Source organism: Notamacropus eugenii, chromosome 1 (assembly GCF_028372415.1).
Source record: "Notamacropus eugenii isolate mMacEug1 chromosome 1, mMacEug1.pri_v2, whole genome shotgun sequence".
Taxonomy (NCBI): Eukaryota; Metazoa; Chordata; class Mammalia; order Diprotodontia; family Macropodidae; genus Notamacropus; species Notamacropus eugenii.
The window spans coordinates 660,032,792-660,053,634 of record NC_092872.1 but is presented as its reverse complement, the minus strand read 5'-3'; the positions used below and the strand labels follow the sequence as shown (position 1 = coordinate 660,053,634).

The 20,843-nt window shown below is 43.2% G+C and overlaps 1 protein-coding gene across 5 annotated transcripts in view; it reads left to right on the top strand.

The window, feature by feature from the left end:
• The first annotated feature begins 546 nt into the window (after nucleotides 1-546).
• Nucleotides 547-20,843, top strand: part of STON1 (stonin 1) — a 64,497-nt gene continuing 44,200 nt past the window's right edge. For 2 of the 5 annotated variants that reach the window (XM_072635632.1, XM_072635637.1), the window contains exon 1: nucleotides 547-666. The gene's annotated coding sequence lies outside the window, so the exon portion shown is untranslated. Of the gene's footprint in view, nucleotides 667-1,847; nucleotides 2,000-3,437; nucleotides 3,586-11,985; nucleotides 12,072-20,843 lie in introns of those variants that run through there. The other 3 variants (XM_072635636.1, XM_072635635.1, XM_072635634.1) reach the window with 3 other exon arrangements.

The following is a 20,843-nucleotide window of genomic DNA, read 5'->3' as shown; positions in this document are numbered from 1 at the left end:
GGGTTTTGGGCACTGTATTACATTTAGTCAGAAACTAGTATTTTCCCTCTTGGAAATGCTCAGCACTTTACACCTCCATTATGTACCAATTACGTGCTACTTTGTATGACCTTTGCTGCGGTGCTGGCTCGTCTCCCCTGCGGGCAGGAGCTGAGTGCTAGGGGATGCCTCCCTGTCCACTCAGTTGCCAAGTCTTGCAAATAATACCTCAACATCCCCTGCATTTGTTGCACCTTTTGCTCAGATGATTGGCTCACAGAAGAGAAAAAACAAAGGGTGTGTCTGTCTGTCTGTCCTGGGGAGTCCCGGAGCTACTTAACTTGCTGCCTAATTCCCGAAGCGCTAGCCCGAGTCAAGTAGGTAACGGGACTAGGTTAAGTTGTGAGTGCAGAGGAGGGGGGACGCCGAGGATCACACACTGGACACCAGGAACCAGAGAGAGGAAAAGACGAAGAGGCCGGCCAGGAGCGCCAGGAGCTCGTTCCGGGGCCCCCTGCCCGGCTCGGCCCCGCCCCCTCCTCTAGCCCCGCCTCTCCGGCCCCGCCCCCTACTCTAGCCCCGCCTCTCCGGCCCCGCCCCTCTCCCGTAGCCCTCTCTCCCTCCCCCTCCTCCTCCTGTCCTGCATGGCCGCATCGGCGGGAGCTGGAGACGGTCTGCGCTCTGCCCGTGAGTGAGCCTGCCCCGGGGGCGCGGGCCGGGACGTGGGTGAGGAGGGGCGGGGGAGAGAGGCGAGGTTCGGGACCCTCCGGGGGAGCCGCCCCCACTTGCCCCTGGCACCCTGCCCACCCCTCCAGCGTGGAAGGGTGCTGTGGGGCGGGGCAGGCTTCCCTCTGGCAGACGCGCGGGAGCGAGTCCGAAGTTGGGGGGCGCCGCTCCCCAGCCTTTTATGTGTTAGACTTGTAATCCGTTGTGGGGGACCCGTGCGGGGGGCCTGGAAGAAAGGAGGGAGACGTTCCTCGTCCCGCCCGCGTCTGGGGCAGCCCTGACGGCCGCGGGCAGCTACCTGCCCAGAGCGGGGCGGGCCGGGGCGGGCTCCCCTCCCCTTTCCCGCGCGCCCCCCGCCCCTCTCTGTCTGGGCGGGCCGCTTGGGTCCGCTCCCGGGACGGACCGTGCTGCCGTGCCTTTGTTTTCCTCCCGGAGCCGGGCGGACAGGTGGCGTCTTCCGTGGGCAGCTTCCGTGGGCAGCGTCGAGCGGCCCTCCCTCGAGGTCTGGCTGGCCCTGCAGAATTCAGGCCTCCAGCCACGCAGGACTCGAGTGCCTCCTGCCCGGGGCGTCCAGAGTGGTGCTCCCGTGGGTTGGGGAGCCTTGGCCGTGCGGCCAGTCCTGCCCTCCTCCGGGAAGGAGGGCGCTTCACGTCGTAGGGTTTCCCCGGAGAGGGGGGCTCGGCCCCTCCGCGCCGTCACCCGAGCCGAGCCCGGGAGATGGAGTTCAGACGGAGCGTGTTTTCCTGCCGCCCACCCTGTCCAAGGCTGGGCTTGGGAGCGTGCCCGACACAACCCACGGCGCTCAGCCCTTCGCGGCTTGGCGCGGGCACGGGGCTGCATTCCTCTGCCCCCCTCGTCCCCACGCTCCCTGCTGAAGGGAGGCGTGCACAAAGAAGGCAGCTCCGCGGCTGCAGCGAGCGGCTCCCCCGGCAGAAGCCGCCGCCCTCGGGTCCAGCCCCAGGCTGCCCTCGCAGCCCGAGCCCCGCTGGATGCTCTTCCGAGCCGGGAAGGCCGGGTGGCTTTTCTCTCCCCTCTCGTTAGGGCTGACTCAGCCTTTCCCTGACAGGCCGAGCTCTCGGGGCGGCTGGAGTGGGCTTGTAAATACCGGGATGATCCGGGCTCCGGCTGGGGTGAGGAGGGGCCGGAGGCTTCTCTTCTGGGAAACTGGCGGGGTTGTGACGTGCGGAGGCCGCCGTGTCGGCCTGGACAGCTTCACCTGACTCTTGGTCGGGAAGGGCCATTAGCAGCCGGCTTGAGAAAGTAAACTTTCACCAGTTCCTAAATTCTTGTTTCTGTAAGTAAGCTGTTTGCACGTGAACACAGAGTGATATTACAGATTGTTCAAATCCAATCATTACGGTCTGGATTCTAGAAGACTCTTGTTGACACACCTTTGTCCAAACAGCCCGTGTTATTGTCTACCTCTTTGAAAACAACACTTGTAGCTAAAAGTGATGTCCTTCAGTTTTTTCAGCAGTTCTGAGTTACCTTCCCCATGAGTATGAATTTAGGTGGTTAGGTTTTACTGTTGTACTTCGAAGAAATACGGTAAATCAATCTAGGTTGTCCCAGTGACTTCCATGAAGGAAAGCTTTCTTTAAAACAGTATGTTTGGAAAGTTGTTGCTTTAGCTGCAGCAGTTTCCCCAAGGACTTTTAATAGTGTATTTAATGCTCTGGTAAGCACATATTCAGAAATATTCTATTTAGAAAGATATTGCCTTCCTTTTGTGTTGAGTTTACGTCTCACTTCACAAAACCTGGTAAAATGAGTTTTCTCACTGATAGGCATCCTTTAACCCACAATTCAAATACTACCTCTTCCAGGAAGCCTTCTCTGATCCACGCCCCATCCTTCTCAGCAGTGATCTTTATGACATATCATTTTGTTTACACCTCTCCTTTGTCCTTACTCTGTGTTATTATTTCTATGGATGTCATATTCCATTACTGTTCACCCAGTACTGTGCTGGGTGCTATGGGGCATGTAATGAAAGTCTGTGCCTTTATAATATATTGATAAATAAGTAAAGTAATAGCTAGCATTTATATTGTGCTTAAAATATGTGCTAGGAACTGTGGTAAGTGTTTTACAAATATCTCCCTTTATCCTCACAACCTCCCTGAGAGGGAGGTGTTACTATTATCCCATTTTCCATTTGAGGAAAATGAGGCAGAAAGAGATTAAGTAACTTGCCCAAGGTCCCACAGATAGTAAGTGGCTGGGGCCAAATTTGAACTCAGGGTCTGACTCTAGGCTCAGCACTCTCTCCATTGTGCCACCTTCCTGCCTCTAGAATAATATAGTCTAGGTGGAGAGGTGACATGTAGCTAAAATAAATGATTGTGATTAGATGTCAAATGCGTGTTGTTAGACACTAAAGACACAATAAAGACTCTATAGGACTTCAGAGGAAGGAGAGAGAACTTTGTAGCCAAGAAATGCTTTAAATAAACAGTCAGGATCCTGATGGGAATGGGGAAGGGAAGTTAATATCTATATTATGAAAAAAGCTGGGGAATTATGGGTGCATCAGTTTCTTGTTCTGTGTAATTTCAGGAGTAGGGCTGGGACTATCTCCTAGGGCAGAAATAAGTAAAATACAAATGCATAGTATAGGAGAAAAGGGCTCGAGGTGAGATCAAGGAGATTATGTTTGTTGTTTAGTCTTTTTGTTCCTGTCCAGTTTTTCATGTTCCTGTTTGTTTTTTTCTTGACAGACACTGGAGTGCTTGATTGCCTATCAATTAAACACTTCCAGAGATAAGACTCTTGGTGCTAGTGGAAAGAGATTTTGGGGAGGCTGATGATCCTGGATGACTCTCAGCCCTGTGTCCAGAAGTAATGAATTCCCCCTTCCTACAAGGTCCTGGATCTGAGGTTTGAGAGTTTACCAATGGTAGTAAACTTACTCCTTGGGAAGCGTTCTGTAACTTCCCGTTTTCTCCCTTCACTATCTCCCCTCCCCACCTAGCAGCTCTCCTTGAAATTCTGTTCAATTCACTGGTGTGAACCTTTCCTGTTACCTCTCCTTCCCACCTGTAGTCTATCATCCAGTTAAAAAAGGATTTCTTAAGTGATTATTATGTGCCAGACACTTTGTTAAGGCTGGAGATAACAAAGAAAGGCAAAACAAGGCATTTCCCTTGACAAGTTCACGTTCTGTATGGGAGAGACACATAAATTACAAGATGAGGTGCATCTGAGATATATACAGAGTGGATGGAAGGTAAACTTAGAGAGGAAGGCATTCATTGCAGCTGAGGGACCAGAAGGCCTCTTGTAAAAGATGAGATTTGAGCTGACTTGAAGAGAGTCAGAGAAAATACAAGGCAGACGTGGGGAAAGAGAGCATTCCAGGCATGGGGATAGCGAATTTTGAGGCACCCAGGTGGAAACTGGAGATATAATGTCCTGTTTGTGGAACTACAGGCTGCCCAGTGTTTGTGGATCATAGAGTTTATGGAGGAAAGTAAAGCTTAAGAAGGCTAGAAAGGGGCCAAGTTATGACGACAATATGCTAAACAAAGGACTTTATGTGTGTGTATACATATATACATATGTGTGTGTGCATATATATGTATGTGTGTGTATATATATATATATACATAGACACACTCTACATACACCCAAGAGGGAGCAATTGGAGTTCAATGAGTGACTGATATAGGCCAACCTGTACTTTAGGAAAATCACTTTGACAGCTGTCTTTATATCTCCTTCCCCCATTACCAGTTCACACACCTGTTAGATAGATATGTTGTGAAATAGAAAAACAAATGAACAAGGAGAACCAACTGCCATTCTTGTATATAGATATCATGTTTCTTTTCTGTGGGTTATGCACATTAATTAATTTGTCTCTATTAGCAGGGTTGAACTTGTGCTGAGCCATCCATGCTTTCTGTCATTGGGACCAACAACATGGATCTGTGAAATAGATGGGCATAATGAGGAGTCAATCTATATTTGGGATGAGGATCACTCTGTGGCTGGGCAGCACAATTTTTCTCTTTTTGAGGCCAAGGGTCCCATCAGTTAATTAGGCTATCTATAATCAACAAGCTGTTATTAAGTGCCTGCTTTGTGCCAGGTATAGTAGATATACAGTCTGAATTACCATCCTCATTAATACTGTCAAAACCAACTGATGTAACCAGTTCTAAATGGATGACTTAGAGTCACCCCTCAATGATCTAGTCTAAGAGAGAAAGAAGTGAGTACAGATAACTAAAAACAACGAAAAGTCTAATAATCTTATTTGATTTGATATAGATGCACAAACACAAACATTCTTTCCTTCCTTCAGACCTAACAGAAACTTTGACGGGTATAGAGTGCCATCTCTTTGCAAAGTTGTTTTATCAGAAAGAGAAATAAAACTGATGGATTTGTTTGTTTTTTTGCAAACAAACTCTTTACTAGAATGAGTTAAGACCCACAAAAGGACAAAACTTTCAGGATGGTTATACCTTCATACAAATGACTATGGCTCAGACTGCAAAAATAATTTTTCCATTGCAAAGCTGAGCCAAGAGTTTCATGGAAGCAACATGGAAGCATAATTTAAAACAGCAAAAGCCCAGAAATTTGAAGCTAAGGCTGATGCTTTGGCCTTAGTTCATTTCTTTGAACCTTATTGGTCTTCACCATGACTCACATTAAGGACTGATTTGGAGGGACAGGCATGTGGTAATTGATTTTGTAAACCTTATTGTTGTGGGATTTTGTTTAGTGTTAAGCCAAACAAAGGATAATGCTTAATCTCAAATCTTTACTACCACAAACCTCCCCCTCATTTAACTCCAGATCTTATGCTTTCCATTGCTTAGAGATCCACATGGACTTTTTCTAAACGCCTTTTAATTTCTCTTCCTGTGAAGGTTTCTATAGGAGGTGTTGGATCTGGTTTCATTCAGAATAGCATTCTGGATGTCAGGTGCTCTGGATTTTGTGAAAATTGTTCTGGAAAATAAAAACAGACTTTTCTGGGAATTGGTTGATAATGCTGGAAGTCTCAGATTCCTGAATGGCATAGACTAGACTACATCAGGGGTTTTTCTGCTCTGACTAGAAAAGTAATTAATTTTTTTCTAAGCTTCAGATCTCATCTTCATCGGCATAATAAATGCTTGTTGACTGACTGTCTTGTTAGCTGACCAAATGGTACTTATGCCTCCATAGAAGAGTTTTAAACATATGCCCAGTACTCTCCAAACATACACTTGATTGAATTTTTTTTCTTTTTTATACCTTCCCCACAGTATGGTGTACTTCATAGGTGTCAACTATATGGCCTCAGTGAAGTGACCACACTTCTGAGTGAGGCCCAAACCACATTAAAATGTAATTGGGAATATTTAACAAAATATATAAAAATGTAATAAAACATAGATAATGTTATATTTGAAAACTGTCAGTATGCAGCCTTCAGGTATCTTTATGTAGGTTTAGTTGATGCTGTTTCTTTTTTTTTTCCATAATAGTATTTTTTTTCTAATTTCATATAAAGATACTTTTCAATATTAATTTTTGTAAAATTTTGAGTTCCAAAGTTTCCTCTCTTCTTCTCTTCCTTCATCCCTCCCCACAACAGTAAAGAATTATACATGTATAATCATGTTAAACATATTTCCGTAATAGTCATGTTGTGAAAGAAGAATCAGAACAAAAGGGAAAAACCACGAGAAAGAAGAAACAAAAACCAAAAAAAAGTGAAAATAGTATGCTTTGATCTGTATTCAGACTCCTTAGCATTTTCCATTATGAGTCTTTTGGAATTGTCTTGGATCATTCGTTAAATATCTGAGAAGAGCTGTCTGTCAAAGTTAGTCATCACATGTTGCTGTTACTGTGTATAGTGTTCTCCTGGTTCTGTTTATTTCACTCAGCATCAGTTCATTTAAGTGTTTCCAGGTTTCTCTGAAAGTGGATGCTGTTTCTATTTGAGTTTGACACTGCTGGTGGACTGGATAAAATGGAGGTCTTGGAGTCATAAAGACCCGAATTCAAATTCTGTCTCTGATGCTTATCTGTGTTACTCTGCACAAGTACATCATTTAGTCTCTCTGAACCCTGGGGTCTTTATTTGTAAAGTGAGGATAACAATGATATCTACATCACAGGGCTGTGGTGATATCAGTAATTGTGCAAAGCGATTTGCAAACCTTAAAGTCTATGGAAATGTTAGTTCATAATTATTGTCGCTAGTCAGATGTTTCCCTCTAACTTCCATCTGTAGGTCTTGAGCTAGCCACATTTAGGGATTAGCCTCGGTCCTTATAGGAGATGTATAAAAGCTTCCTAAATAAGGCAGAATTGCTTAGTTATTCGGGTCCTTCTTAGCACTTCTCCTGGCCCATGGTGGGGAATTGAGACTGACAGGATTGAAAGGAACTTGAGTAGAGATCGCTGGAGTCTGAGAACTTGAGGACAACTCTGAACAGCCCATTAATCAAGCAGCAAACAACAAGTGCCTACTATGTACCAGGCCCTGGGAATGCAAAAAAAGATGACATTCTCTCACCTCAAGAAGCTTACATTCTGTTGGGGAAACAATTTGTCAGTTAACGGGCCAGCAAGCATTTATTAAATGCTTACCATGTGTGAGGTGTCCTGCTAAGGGCTGGTGATACAGAGAAAGGCAAAAACAGTCACAACCTTCAAGGAACTTATATTCTATTTGGAAGAGGCACCATGCAAAAAAAAATTATCTACATTTGTAGGTAAGTGCAAAAGAACATACCAAGAAAACACAAGATAATTTTAGTTGAGGGAGAAGTAGGCTCTAGCCCCTGTGATGATCAGGAAAGACAAGATCACTCAAGTCAGTACTAGAAAGGAGGGTCAGGAATCCAGCTGGAGATGGAGGAACAAGTACCCATTCAGTGAAGGCCCAGAGAGCAGCTAAGGAGTTAATGGCATGGGAGTTGAATAAAATCAGGAAAACAGTCATGGATTTTTGAAAGAGTCAATTTAGGGATGAATTTAGGACTGATGGAAAGATCTAGACAATCAGTGATTTCTAATGACTGCCTACATACCCGTAGCGTCCTAAATAAGCATAGTTTTAGAAGGATCTTGTCATGAAAATAAAAGCTCATTTTGAGCCCAGATTGTTTCATTTTTTTTGGTACTTGTATCCCCATCATCTAAGGACAGTGCCTGGGCACTCAGTAGGTACTTGAAGGAATAAGAATATAGCTATCCACCATAAAAAAGGAGGCAAGGGTGTATCTGCCAGTCAGTTCCACTGGTCACTTAATTCTTTGCTGGTCCATTTTGCTTTCTGAGAGACAAAGCAACACACATTATGTCCAGGAATTAGCCCTGTCTAGAATTAAAAGCCAGGTCCACAGAATTTAGGAGTAGCATTGTTTTATTCTCAGAAGAGCAGAGGGAACCAAAACCTTTTTCAAATGCCCTGACTGCAGGTACCTTTTGAATGTACCAATTATGAGTAAACTGGATTAAAGTACAGGGTTGGTAGAATTTCTCAGGTTTCACGTTGCAGGAAAGGGGTGGGGAGTGGATCCATGGATCCATCAGTCATTTTAGGTCGGTGGTTCTTAAGCAATTTTGTGTGTCGTGGAACCCTTTGGCGATCTGATGAAGCCTATGTATGGATCCCTTCTCAGAGCAATGTTTTTTAAGTCGATAAAATAAAACACAAAAGAAACCAATTATATTGAAATACAGTTATCAAAACAAAACAAGCCCACGGACCTCATGTTAAGAACTCTGTCTAGAAGTTGATGTTCCTGTTTACCCATCCCTCTGACCTGTATGGGGGAGAGGGCACTGTCTGGGCAGGTGACGTCCTGACCCTTTCCTGTTAGATTCCTAAATAGATGCTTCTCTGCCAGTCCCAGAGAGCCTCTTGGTAAGTAATAGCTAATGAAGACCTGAAACCTTTGAGACACCCTCCAACCTATTCATTTTATCCTATGCCTACAATTCTACTGCATCTCCTGCTTCCTACCTATCTCGATTTCTGACCTCGTGTTTTGCTTTGTTCTTCACTAACTGTGTCCTCCTGGTTCCCAGCTAACTACCTACAGTTTGCATTGATCCCTGCCTCGTATTCATATCTGTCAGACTTTTGAGCAACTTTCAGGATTTTTGATTCCAGACAACTGATCTAGTTTTGGATCGTTCTTAGTTTAAACCCCAATCTCTTTGTCCTCCTGGCTGTCTTAGTACTGGTCCCTTACCCATTACCTAATGATCCGTCACAGCTCACGGTCCTATCACTGACTGTTCTCCAGGAACCCATAGAAAGCATGTGGTGGGGAGTCAGTGATAAGTACTACTTTGTACCTCAGTTCTGCATAAGTTCAGACTTGTTTTGTTTAAAGTCAAGACTTACTTTGGGAATAAGATTTGAGTTTCAACTGAGGGGCTAATTTTAATTTCTGGAAACTGACTCATCCATTTTGGAGTTGGAAAGGATTTTCTTGAAGCTAGTTAGTGCAGGATTATTGAAATGTCTATTATTAACTCAGAGTTGGATCATTCTTTAAAGCAGAGGTTCTTAATCCCTTTAACAAAGGGGCCCATGGACTTAAAAAATCTTTTATAACTATATTTTAATATAATTGGTTTCTGTTGCAATCCCATTTTATTATCCATGTTTAAAAACATTCTAAGAAGGGGTTCATAGGCTTTACCAGGCTGCCAAAGAAGCCCATGACATAAAGGCAGTTAAGAACTCCTGCCTTCATGGTATACAAAGTACTTTTCTCTTGACAACCCTGTGTTTATGGTAGTGGAAGCATTACCGTTCTCATTTTACAAATGAGGAAACTGAGGGTTCAAGGTTAAGTGACTTGACTTGGGTTACATCTCTGACAAGCATTACAGACCTCAGATCCATTCTTCTGACTTCAAGACCAAAGAATTTTTCAACTGTATCGTGCTGAAACTCCTTCTACACCATCAATATGCTACCTACTCAACCCTGTAGATCTTTGTGTGAATAGGAATCCACCTTGAGCTACCATGATAATTAATGTAGGGCATATACGTCAAGCAGAGAAACCTGAGTCAGCAGCAAATCTGAGGACTTTGGATGGCTCTGCCACTGCTAATGATGAACCATGAGGTTCATCATTTAGGATTTTAATTAGGTTCAATAATGGAATATCTTTGTCTATAGTTATATATGGAGAGGATTTGTTTAAGATGAGTTAGATACAGCCCTAGATATGAGTTGTACTCAGTGCCCTCCGATAATCTTTTTGTGGTTGTTCAGTCATTCAGTCATGTCAGACTCTTCACGACCCCATGGACAAGCTTACCAGGCCCTTCTTTCCTCCCCTATCTCTTGAAGTCTGTCCAAGTTCATGTTCATTGTTTCCATGATGCTATATACTCATCTCCTCCCCTGCTGACCCTTTTCCTTTAGCCTTCAACCTTTCCCAACATCAGTATATTTGCTAATGTGTCCCATCTTCTTGTTATATGGCCAAAGTATTTAAGCTCTAGCTTCAATATTTGACCTTCCAAAAAGTAGCCTGAATTAATTTAAGTATTGACTAATTTGATCTCCTTGCTGTCCAAAGGACTCTCCAAATTCTTTTCTAGCACCACAATTCAAAAGCATTGATTTTGTGGCGCTCAACTTCCCTTATAGTCGAACTCTCACACTCATACATTGCTACTGGAGAAAACCATTGCTTTGACAATATGGACCTTTGTCAGCAAAATGATGTCTTTGTTTTTTAGTATTCTGTCCAGATTTGCCATAGCTTTCCTTCCAAGGAGCAAATGTCTTTTAATTTTGTGGCTGCAGTCACCATCTGCAGTGATCTTTGAGCCAAAGAGTATGAAACCAGACCCTGTTTCCATTTCTTCTCCCTCTGTTTGCCAGGAAGTGATGGGACCAGTTACCAAACTCTTTGTTTTTTCAGTGTTAAGCTTCAAGCCAGCTTTTATACTCTCCTCCTTGAAAAGACAACCTTCTCAGAACACCCACAATGGGCCTATGAATGTTCAAGATCACAGGTTCTCTAGTGGCTCACCAGCAGGAAGGAAAAAAGTGTTTATTAAATGCTTACTATGTGTTCACTTGACTCACAAAAAACCCAAGAGTATTGTGATCCCCATTTTGCAGTTGAGGAAATTGAGGCAGACAGAGGTTAAGTGATTTGCCCTTGGCCACACAACTAGTAAGCATCTGACACTGGATTTGAGCTCAGGTGTTCCTGACTCCAGACCCAGCACTCTACGTACCACCAGCTGCCTCTAGCATATTTTATGTTTGGATAGGGGGATGAAGTTAATAAATGTCAGTTGATTCATTGGACAGAACTTGGCAACGGAAATGGTTGTAGAGGATGAGAGTGAGGAGTCAAGGATGACACTTAGCTTCCAAGTGGCTGGCTGGGATGATGGTGGTGCAAAATTTGGGAAGTGAGGAAGGGGGAGGGTTTGGGGGTAAAAATAAGGAGTTCCATTTTGGACACAATTCCAATGAGAACAGAACAGAAGAGGATATAGTTTCTTTACTTGAGTTTCTGAAATTGCATGCATGAATGCAGTTGAAAGTCACCAGTGTGGCATGCTTGAAATCCCAAAGCTAAAACAAGAGCTTGGAAAAGTAGGTGGAGTGAAGGGAAGGGCAAAAAAAAGTCCAGTCCATTATAGCTCATTCTGTCAGTTCTATGTAGTTGACATCACTTTGCTTTAAATGAATAGCTGTAGTAGCTTTCAGTGAATTGGATGCATATTGGGCAGGAGGGAGAAAGGAGGCCCTCATGGGAGATGAGGGGGGAAGAGGAAGGAGAAAGAATTCCTTTCTCTGCAAATTCTATGCTTTCTTCAACATGCTTCATTGTGAAATGCCACTTCGCAAGGCCCAGACTAAATTATACAGAGTTCAAATAAAGTTCCTTTCCATTGACCCTCCTACTGATGGGACTATAAATTATGCAGTAACTGGGGCAAAGTTGAAGAGCGGTGTGTCTGAAGAGATGCGTTGTAAGCACTCCATAGAAACCTGAGCATGCACACCTGGAGAAATCTGAGTCCCAGACTTAGAACATTTAAGATTGTTGATTGTGATTTCTAGCATTTGCCATTTAAGAAGAGGCAAGGTGATGGCAGTTCCAAATGGCATTAAGTTAAGAGTTAATAAGCCAGGAATCTGATCTTGGACAATTCAACCTTAGTTTTTGTGAAATGATGAGTTTGGACTGGTTGATCCTTTTTACTCTCTTGTCTCTGAGAATCTGTGATGGAAAGATCTCATCTGCTTTGGGAGGTGGCCTGAATTCAAACGATTTCTATCAGAGGAGCAGATTTAAGTATGGGGTTTGATAATAAAAGAAGACATTCTGCAAGTCATTTTTTCCGCCCAGAGTCAGGTGAGTTTTTGTTTAGGATTTTTTTTTGGAGGAGTTCTTTCTGTTTCATTTCCTTCCCTTAAACATCTTTTCATTTTGTTCAACACCTTACTTTTACCCCTTCCCTATATCCCCACCCTCTCTGTTTCACACCCAGTGATGATGTTTTTCCTTATCATTTAGAGTCTCCATCAGGAAAACCATATATCAGGATAAGATTACATAGCCCTCTAGGTCCCTGGAGTTCCTTGGTATGTCTGAGCACCTGCTTTGTGCCCATGATAGGTGCTAGGAGGTACTGTACTAGAACTCACAGTCTAACAGGACAGTCAGCACTTACACACCTGAAACAAAGAGCAATTAAGTGGAATGTTAGCTTCTCTGGTATAAAGAAGGCTTGGTTTTGTCTTTGTGTGGTCAATATTTTACACATGCTCATTGGAGTTATAAATTGTGTCCAAAATAGAACTCATCATCTTTGCCCCCAAACCCTCCCCTTTCCTAACTGCCACCTTCCCTTTTCCTAACTGCCAGAATTTTGCACCACCATCATCTCAGCCACCCAGGCTTGAAAGCTAAGTATCATCCTTGACTCCTCACTCTCATCCTCCATCTCCATTTGTTACCAAGTTCTGTCAATTTAATCAGTCAACATTTATTAAGTACCTTCTATGTGCCAGGCAGTATACTGGGGATACAAAAATAGGCAAAAAGACAATGTCTGTTCTCAAGGAGCTTACAATCTAATGGTGCAGACACATGCAAATAAATATATGCAAAGCAAGTTCTATGCAGGATAAATAGGAAATAATTAACAGAGGGAAGGCGCTAGAGTTAAGAGAGATTGGGGAAAGCTTCCTGTAGGGCTTTAGTTAGGACCTAAAGGAAGCCAGGGAGGTCAGTAGTCAGAGCAGAGGAGGGAGAGCATTCTGGGCATGGGGCCAGAGTAAATGCTAGGAGCTAAGAGATGGAACGTCTCGTTCTTGGAAGAGTCAGAAGGCCAGTGTCACTGAATCAAACAGTGCATGTTTGGGAGTAAGGTGTAAGGAGACCAGAAAGGTAGGAGGGGGCTAGATTGAATGCCAAACGGAGCATTTTGATTTTGCTCCTGGAGGCAGTAGGAAGCCACTGGAGTTTATTGAGTGGCAGTGACATGATCATACCTGTGTTTTAGGAGCTCACGTTAGTGGCTGATTGGAGTGGGAAGAGACTTGAGGCAGGCAGACCTATAGTAGGCTGGTACAATAGTCTAGGCACGAGGTGATATGGGCTTGCACCAAAGTGGTGGCAATGTCAGAGGAGATAAGGGGGTATATTTGAAAGAGGTTGAAAAGGTGAAATCAACAGGCCTTGGCAACAGCTTGGATGTGTTGGGAAGGGGGGAGATATTAAGGATTCCTAGGTTGTGAGCCTGAGGAACTAGGAGGATGGAATTTCCTTCTGTAGTAATAAAGAAGGTAGAAGGCAGAGAGAATTTAGGGAGAAAGAAAATGAATTCTATTTTGGACATATTGAATTTCATATGTCTACTGGACATCCAGTTTGAAATGTCTGAAAGGCAGTTGAAGATGTGAGCTTGAAGATCAGGGGAGGGATTGGGGTAGAAAAGGTAGATTTGAGAATCATCAGCATAGAGATGAAGATTAAATCCATGGGAACTGATGAGATCACCAAGTGAAAAAGTATAGAGGGAAAAGAGAAGAGAGCCCTGAGGGACACTTATGGTTAGAGAACATGTTGACCTGGAGGAGGATCCAGCAAAGGAGGTGGAGGAGTGGTCACAAAGGTAGGAGGGGAACTAGGAGGGATCAGTTCCTAAAAACCTAGAGAGGAGAGTATCAAAGAGGAGAGAGTAATCTACACAGAGGTCAACGAGGATGAGAAGAGAGAAAAGGCCATTGGATTTGGCAGATTAGGAGATTAATCACTTTGAAGAGAGCAGTTTCAGGGGAATGGTGAGGTGGTATATTAGTCGGTGATGGTAAGATCAAGGGAGTGACCATCTTTATATGTGTCTGAGGCAGGGTGGAGGGGTAGCTCATGAGAGGTGAGAGGGTTGAGGAACTAAGTGGTTAAGGTATCTGAAGGAGAACTAATAAGGAGAGACAAATTGTAAGCCAGATATCAAGCTCACTGAAGAAGGAAGGGAATCTGTAAACAAGTGCTACCAGGATTTTGATTGGGTAGTGGATACGAATAGTATGGATCTGAAAGAAAGAGAGGTCGTTGAGTGAAGGAGGAAAGAGGAGAACCTAGAAGTGACAGTGGGGAGCTAGATGGTATGATGTTAACAGAAGGCAGAAATACTCAATTATTTTCTTTTTTTTTGTTTATTTTTTAAAATTTATTTATTTAACTTATAACATTCATTTTCACAAAATTTTGGGTTCCAAATTTTCTCCCCATTTCTCCCCTCCCCCCACCCCAAAACGCCGAACATTCTAATTGCCCCTATCACCAATCTGCCCTCTCTTCTAACGTCCCTCCGTTCCCTTGTCCCCATCTTCTCTTTTGACGTGTAGGGCCAGATAACTTTCTATACCCCATTACTTGTTTTATTATTTGCTAGTAGTAAGAACAATACTCGACAATTGTTCCTAAAACTTTGACTTCCAACTTCTCTTCATCCCTACCTCCTCCCCCCATTCCCTTTGGGAAGGCAAGCAATTCAATATAGGCCATATCTGTGTAGTTTTGCAAATGACTTCCATAATAGTCATGTTGTGTAAGACCAACTATATTTCCCTCCCTCGTCTCCTGCCCCCCATTGCTTCTGTTCTGTCTTTGGATCCTGTCCCTCCCCAAGAGTGTTGACTTCAAATTGCTCCCTCCTCCCACTGCCCTCCCTTCCATCATCCCCCTCACCCTGCTTATCCCCTTCTCCCCCACTTTCCTGTATTGTAAGATAGGTTTTCATACCAAAATGAGTGTGCATTTTATTCCTTCCTTTAGTCGAATTGATGAGAGTAAGCTTTATGTTTTTCTCTCCCCTCCCCTCTTTTGCCCTCCACTGAAAAGTCTTTTGCTTGCCTCTTTTATGAGAGATAATTTGCTTCATTCCATTTCTCCCTGTCTTCTCCCAATATATTTCTCTCTCCCCGCTTAATTTCATTTTTTAAGATATGATGTGATCCCTTCCTGTTCAATTCACTCTGTGCTCTCTGTCTCTGTGCGTGCGTGCGTGCGTGCGTGCGTGTGTGTGTGTGTGTGTGTGTGTGTGTGTGTAATCCCACCAACTACCCAGATACTGAAAAGTTTCAAGAGTTACAAATATTGTCTTTCCATATAGGAATGTAAACAGTTCAACTTCAGTAAGTCCCTTATGACTTCTCTTTGCTGTTTACCTTTTCATGCTTCTCTTAATTCTTGTGTTTCAAAGTCAAATTTTCTTTTCAGCTCTGCTCTTTTCATCAAGAATGCTTGAAAGTCCTCTATTTCATTTAAAGACCATTTTTTCCCCTGAAATATTATACTCAGTTTTGCTGGATAGGTGATTCTTGGTTTTAGTTCTAGATTCTTTGACTTCTGGAATATCATATTCCACACCCTTTGATCCCTTAATGTAAGAAGTTGCTAGATCTTTTGTTATCCTGATTGTATTTCCACAGTACTTAAATTGTTTCTTTCTAGTTGCTTGCAGTTTTTTCTCCTTGACCAGGGAACTCTGAAATTTGGCCACAATGTTCCTAGGAGTTTCTCTTTTTGGATCTCTTTCAGGAGGTGATCGATGGATTCTTTCAATATTTACTTTGCCCTCTGGTTCTAGAATATCAGGGCAGTTTTCCTTGATAATTTCATGAAAGATGATGTCTAGGTTCTTTTTTTGATCATGGCTTTCAGGTAGTCCCATAATTTTTAAATTGTCTCTCCTGGATCTATTTTCCAGGTCAGTTGTTTTTTCAATGAGATATTTCACATTATCTTCCATTTTTTCATTCTTTTGGTTTTGTTTTGTGATTTCTTGGTTTCTCATGAAGTCATTAGCCTCCATCTGTTCCATTCTAATTTTGAAAGAACTATTTAATTCAGTGAGCTTTTGGACCTCCTTTTCCATTTGACTAATTCTGCTTTTTAAAGTATTCTTCTCCTCATTGGCTTTTTGAGCCTCTTTTGCCAATTGAGTTAGCCTATTTTTCAAGGTGTTATTTTCTTCAGAATTTTTTTGGGTCTCCTTTAGCAAGGTGTTGACCCGCTTTTCATTCTTTTCTTGCATCTCTCTCATTTCTCTTCCCAGTTTTTCCTCCACCTCTCTAACTTGATTTTCAAAATCCTTTTTGAGCTCTTCCATGGCCTGAGCCCATTGAATATTTATTTTGGATGTTTGGGATACAGAAGCCTTGACGTTTATGTCTTTCCCTGATGGTAAGCATTGTTCTTCCTCATCTGAAAGGATGGGAGGAGATATCTGTTCACCAAGAAAGTAACCTTTTATGGTCTTATTTTTTTTCCCTTTTTTGGGTATTTTCCCAACCAGTTACTTGACTTTTGGGTCCTTTGTCAAGAATAGGGTATACTCTGGGAATCTGTGAGATCTCAGTTCCTCCAAGGTGGCACAATCAAGCGTGTACTGGTCTGGACACAGAGAGGGATTTTTATGCCCAGAATCTTAGCAGATACCTCTCCACAGCCACTTGGCCTCCAGTTCCCAAGTCAGCACTGGGGGCTGATTTTCAGATAAGCTGGATGGGCAGGGCTGCCATTCAGTATGAGACAAAGACCAGCTGGGCCAGGGACTCCACCCAGGGTGGAGGCAAGACTTAGCTCTTCAATGCCCCCAGGGGTTTTTACACTCCAGCACAGAGCTTTCGTACAGGCTGCTGTGCAGGGTCTGTGGCCGCTGCCTGCTGCTGGAGCTGTGGGAAAGCCCTTCTCCCTTCCTGGCCTGCTGATTAAACCCTGTCACTGACCTTTGGCGCCTGTGGGCCAAGGGATCTGAGGCCCCGCCACTGGGACTGGAGATTCCGCCCCTGAGGTGTCCCCCTCCCAGAGTTTTGTTGCACCGGGCTGCTTGGCCAAGGCTGGGCTGGGCTCTGCGCTCGGCTCCATGTCCGTTGCAACTGACGTTTCCATGGGCCTTTCAGGTCACCGTGAGCTGGAAATCTCCTCCACTCTGTTGTTCTCCACTTCTGCTGCTCCAGAATTTGTTGAGAGTCCCTCTCTACAGGTATTTTATGGGCTGTGGGGAGGATCCTGCGTAAGTGTGTCTTTCTAGTCCGCCATCTTGGCTCTGCCCCCTCAATTATTTTCTACTAAGGAAAAAGATAAATAGATGGACCACATTGATGAAAACATTTATTAAGTGCTTACTATGTTCTAGGCACTTTGCTATGTACTGTGCCTACAGATCTAAGCAAGCAAGAGAGTAGTTCCTACCCTCAGTAGCTTACAGTCCAATGGGATATACCACACATTAAGGGAAACCAGAAAAGGGGACAGACAGGAAGCAAATGTGGCAGGCATGGAGAAAGAGGATTATTCTGTAGAGAGTCCAGGCAAGAGTGATGTGATGCACAGATGGGATCCCAAAATGGTAGGTCCAGAGAAGGAGTTATTAATTAATCTCAAAAAGGAGATTTCTCAGGGTGCCAATGAAGAAGGTAAGGAGAGGATCCTGAAGAGTCCAGACACGAATGAAGTGACACATGACTGGTGTCTCTCCTAAAATGATATTCAGAATGAAAGGGGAAGGGGATAATCACCTTTTAGAAGTATTTAAATTTTTTATTATATGAGATAGTTCTCTGGGAAGGGGTAGAAGGAGGAACACAGGTAAAATTTAGGTGAAGTAAGAACAAAATATGACAATTTTTTTTTTAAGAAGAGTGAATTGAGATCAATATAGGAGAGGAGACCTCAAGAGAATGCAGATCTCTGTGCTTAAAATTCTATCCTCAAAGTACTTAAAATAACTTGTAGAAATTCTTATGGAATGGATTTTAGCAGATTTCAGCTAACAACAACAACGAAAGAGTAGCTAACTTTTGCATAGTGCTCACTGTGAGCTAAGCAGTGTGCTAAGTGTTGTCTTATACAATGTATGTTAGTACAAGTATCATCTTATTCAGTCCTCACACAGACCCTGGTAGGGTAGGTCTTGTTATTATCCCTTGTAACAAATTACAATTATCCCCGAATGTCTGCTTGGGGAGGTAGTGAACTCCATGTTACTAGAAGTATTCAGTAATACTGGTTAACGCTGAGTTAAATTACCCCAGATCTCTTTCTGTTCCAAGACTTGAATCATGTTTCTGTGTCTGTGGCAGTTGATGGAACAAAGACTAGAAGAGTGGGTTTCAGATGAGGGGGCTGGAGGTATGTAAGTGGAGGGATGGAGAGAAGAAAGGTCAGGATTGGAGAATGGATTATGAAGGAGTGGAAGAAGATAAAGAAGAAAGAAACTGTGTGTTCCCCTTCCCCACGCTCCCCCCATCCCTTGCCCTCCACCATAGGCCTGGGAGGCAGTGAGTCCTAGGAATTGTCTGAGCTGCAACTGGTGACTTAGAAATTTGGAGAGTCTGAGAGGAGGAGAGGATGCTGTCATCTATAAAATTTAAGTCTTGATGTGTTTCTTATTCATTTATTCAACAAATATTTACTGAGCACCCACTGTGCTAAGGTGCCATGAGGTCTCCCTCCAGAAGTTTCGTGAGGTTGGAGAGACAAGATATACAGACAGCCAGGAAATAAGAACCCAGTGCTGTTTATAGTAAATGCTAAATTCATGTGTCCCCTTGAGAAATAGCTACTGGGTGGCAAAAGGCCTCATCTTTTTTGAGGTTAGTATGAGGTTGCTCCCTAATACTTCCTTTCAGGGTGTGGAAAAAAACAAAACACTTTCAAAGGAACCCAGACTTTGGCATCATCCAAAATATAAAACTGAAATTCCACTCTCCATTCCATTTTGTTAAGCCTTCAAGTAGGTGTTTGAGTGATTGGTTGGCAGGTAAGGCAAGGTTAGGCCTCCCAAGCGCACAGTAAATAAACCAAGCCTGCTGTCTTTCCTTTAGACTCAGGGTTCACTTTTGTACCATGCTCATTATGAGGCAAAAGTCTGCAGAGGCATCAGAAGATCCTTAAAGCCAGTTCCCATCTTTCCATTCCCCTCTTTAGGATTTCATTGGATTTCTTTGTTTCAGGTCTTTAATTTTAACCCAAGTGGCAAAGTGGCAGCAGGTGGCTGTGGAGGTATTAATAATTGCAATAATGATTAGTGTTTCTGTAGGGTTTTAAAGTTTGCAAAGCTCTTAAATATATCATTTTATACTCAGAACAACCCCGGGAATCAAGTGCTTATTATTGTCACCACATGACAAATGAGGAGACTGAGGCAGCATCACAACTAGTCATTATTTGAGGCCAGAGTTGAAATTGGGTCTTCCTGACTCCATCTCTATCAGTAGAGAATCATCTCTTAGCTGCTTGCTAAGTAGTTGGAATATGTTAAGGTAGCTGATACCCTGCTGGAGTGAAGGCTGGTACCGTATATGGCATTGATTGAATAGGCATTGGGGCACTGGCAGTTTCTGTCATCTAGGCACTCAATATATAACTTTGCTTGACATCCTGGCCTGTTCCTGAATCTAGCCTTGGGAGAGTGGCCTGAGTTTCTGAGATAGTGGTGACTTAATTTGCTTTTCTCAGTTGGTTTCCTAATAAATTCAAATTCAAGTCATATGTTTATTTATAGCACTCATCTATTTCTAATAATACTATCGAAATCTTTTTTCTTCCTTCACAAAACCTAGTTGGGTTGATTGATTTCATATTCTTACAGACTTCAAGAGACTAGAAGTAGCCCAACACGGGCCATTGGTAGTAGATTTGAGATTCCTGGGGCACAGAAAAGAGGTATGGTATAGAGTGTACGAAGGAACCATTTCAGCCTGGTACCTGGTTTCTTTACCTGTCAGGGTCTGCTTTTAGTTGCTATCAACTGTTGCTTCCCCTTTCAGCCTCATTTAGTCACATTCATGCCTTCACCCTGGGATTACTTCCTGCCTTAACAAGAAAGATAGAAGAATCCATTGGCAGAACCACCAAGTCTTGCCTAACATTCAAATGTTGATATTTCCTATTATCATCTCTCCTATGTGTTTGCCTTTTTTACTCCTTTTGACTGCTCTGATTTTTGATAACTCTAAGTTCCATGCTACTCCTTGGCTTTCCTGGGCCTAATACCCAATGGGCATCTCCTTTCCTCCTCTTGCCACAGTTTTGATGGGGCATCTCTCCCACTTTCAGAGAAACTTCTACCTTCAGTCAGTGAATAAACGTTGACTAAGAGCCTACCATATGTCACTATCACTATGCTAAAATGTGGGGATACAGAAAGAGACCAAAGATGCTCTCTGCCTTCAAGGAGTTTACAATCTAATAACGGGACTCATAATCCAGTCAACAAGGCCAGAGTCCAAGATAGTTCAAGCAGAAAAGAGATGTGCAGGAGACCTGATAGGGATGTTTGGGTGGAAGTGGGGGAGGGAGGGAGAGAGACCTATTAAAACATCACCAGGGTTCTCAAAAAGGGGAATAATCTTTGTGTGATTTGTGGCTAGGAGTGTGAAGCCATATGCTTAGTATCTGATAAGTATGGCAAGAGTAAATGGAATTTGGAAATATGTCAAGGAGACAGAAAAACACACCAACATATTTGGTCATTTGCTTATTCAAGATCTATTTGACTTTGTGCAAATCATTTTTACGGGCCTTAACTGTAAAATAAGGACTTAAATGGGAATGTTTTTCAATATCCCTTTCAGCTCTAAATCCTGCTTTAAAAGAGAGTGTACTTGT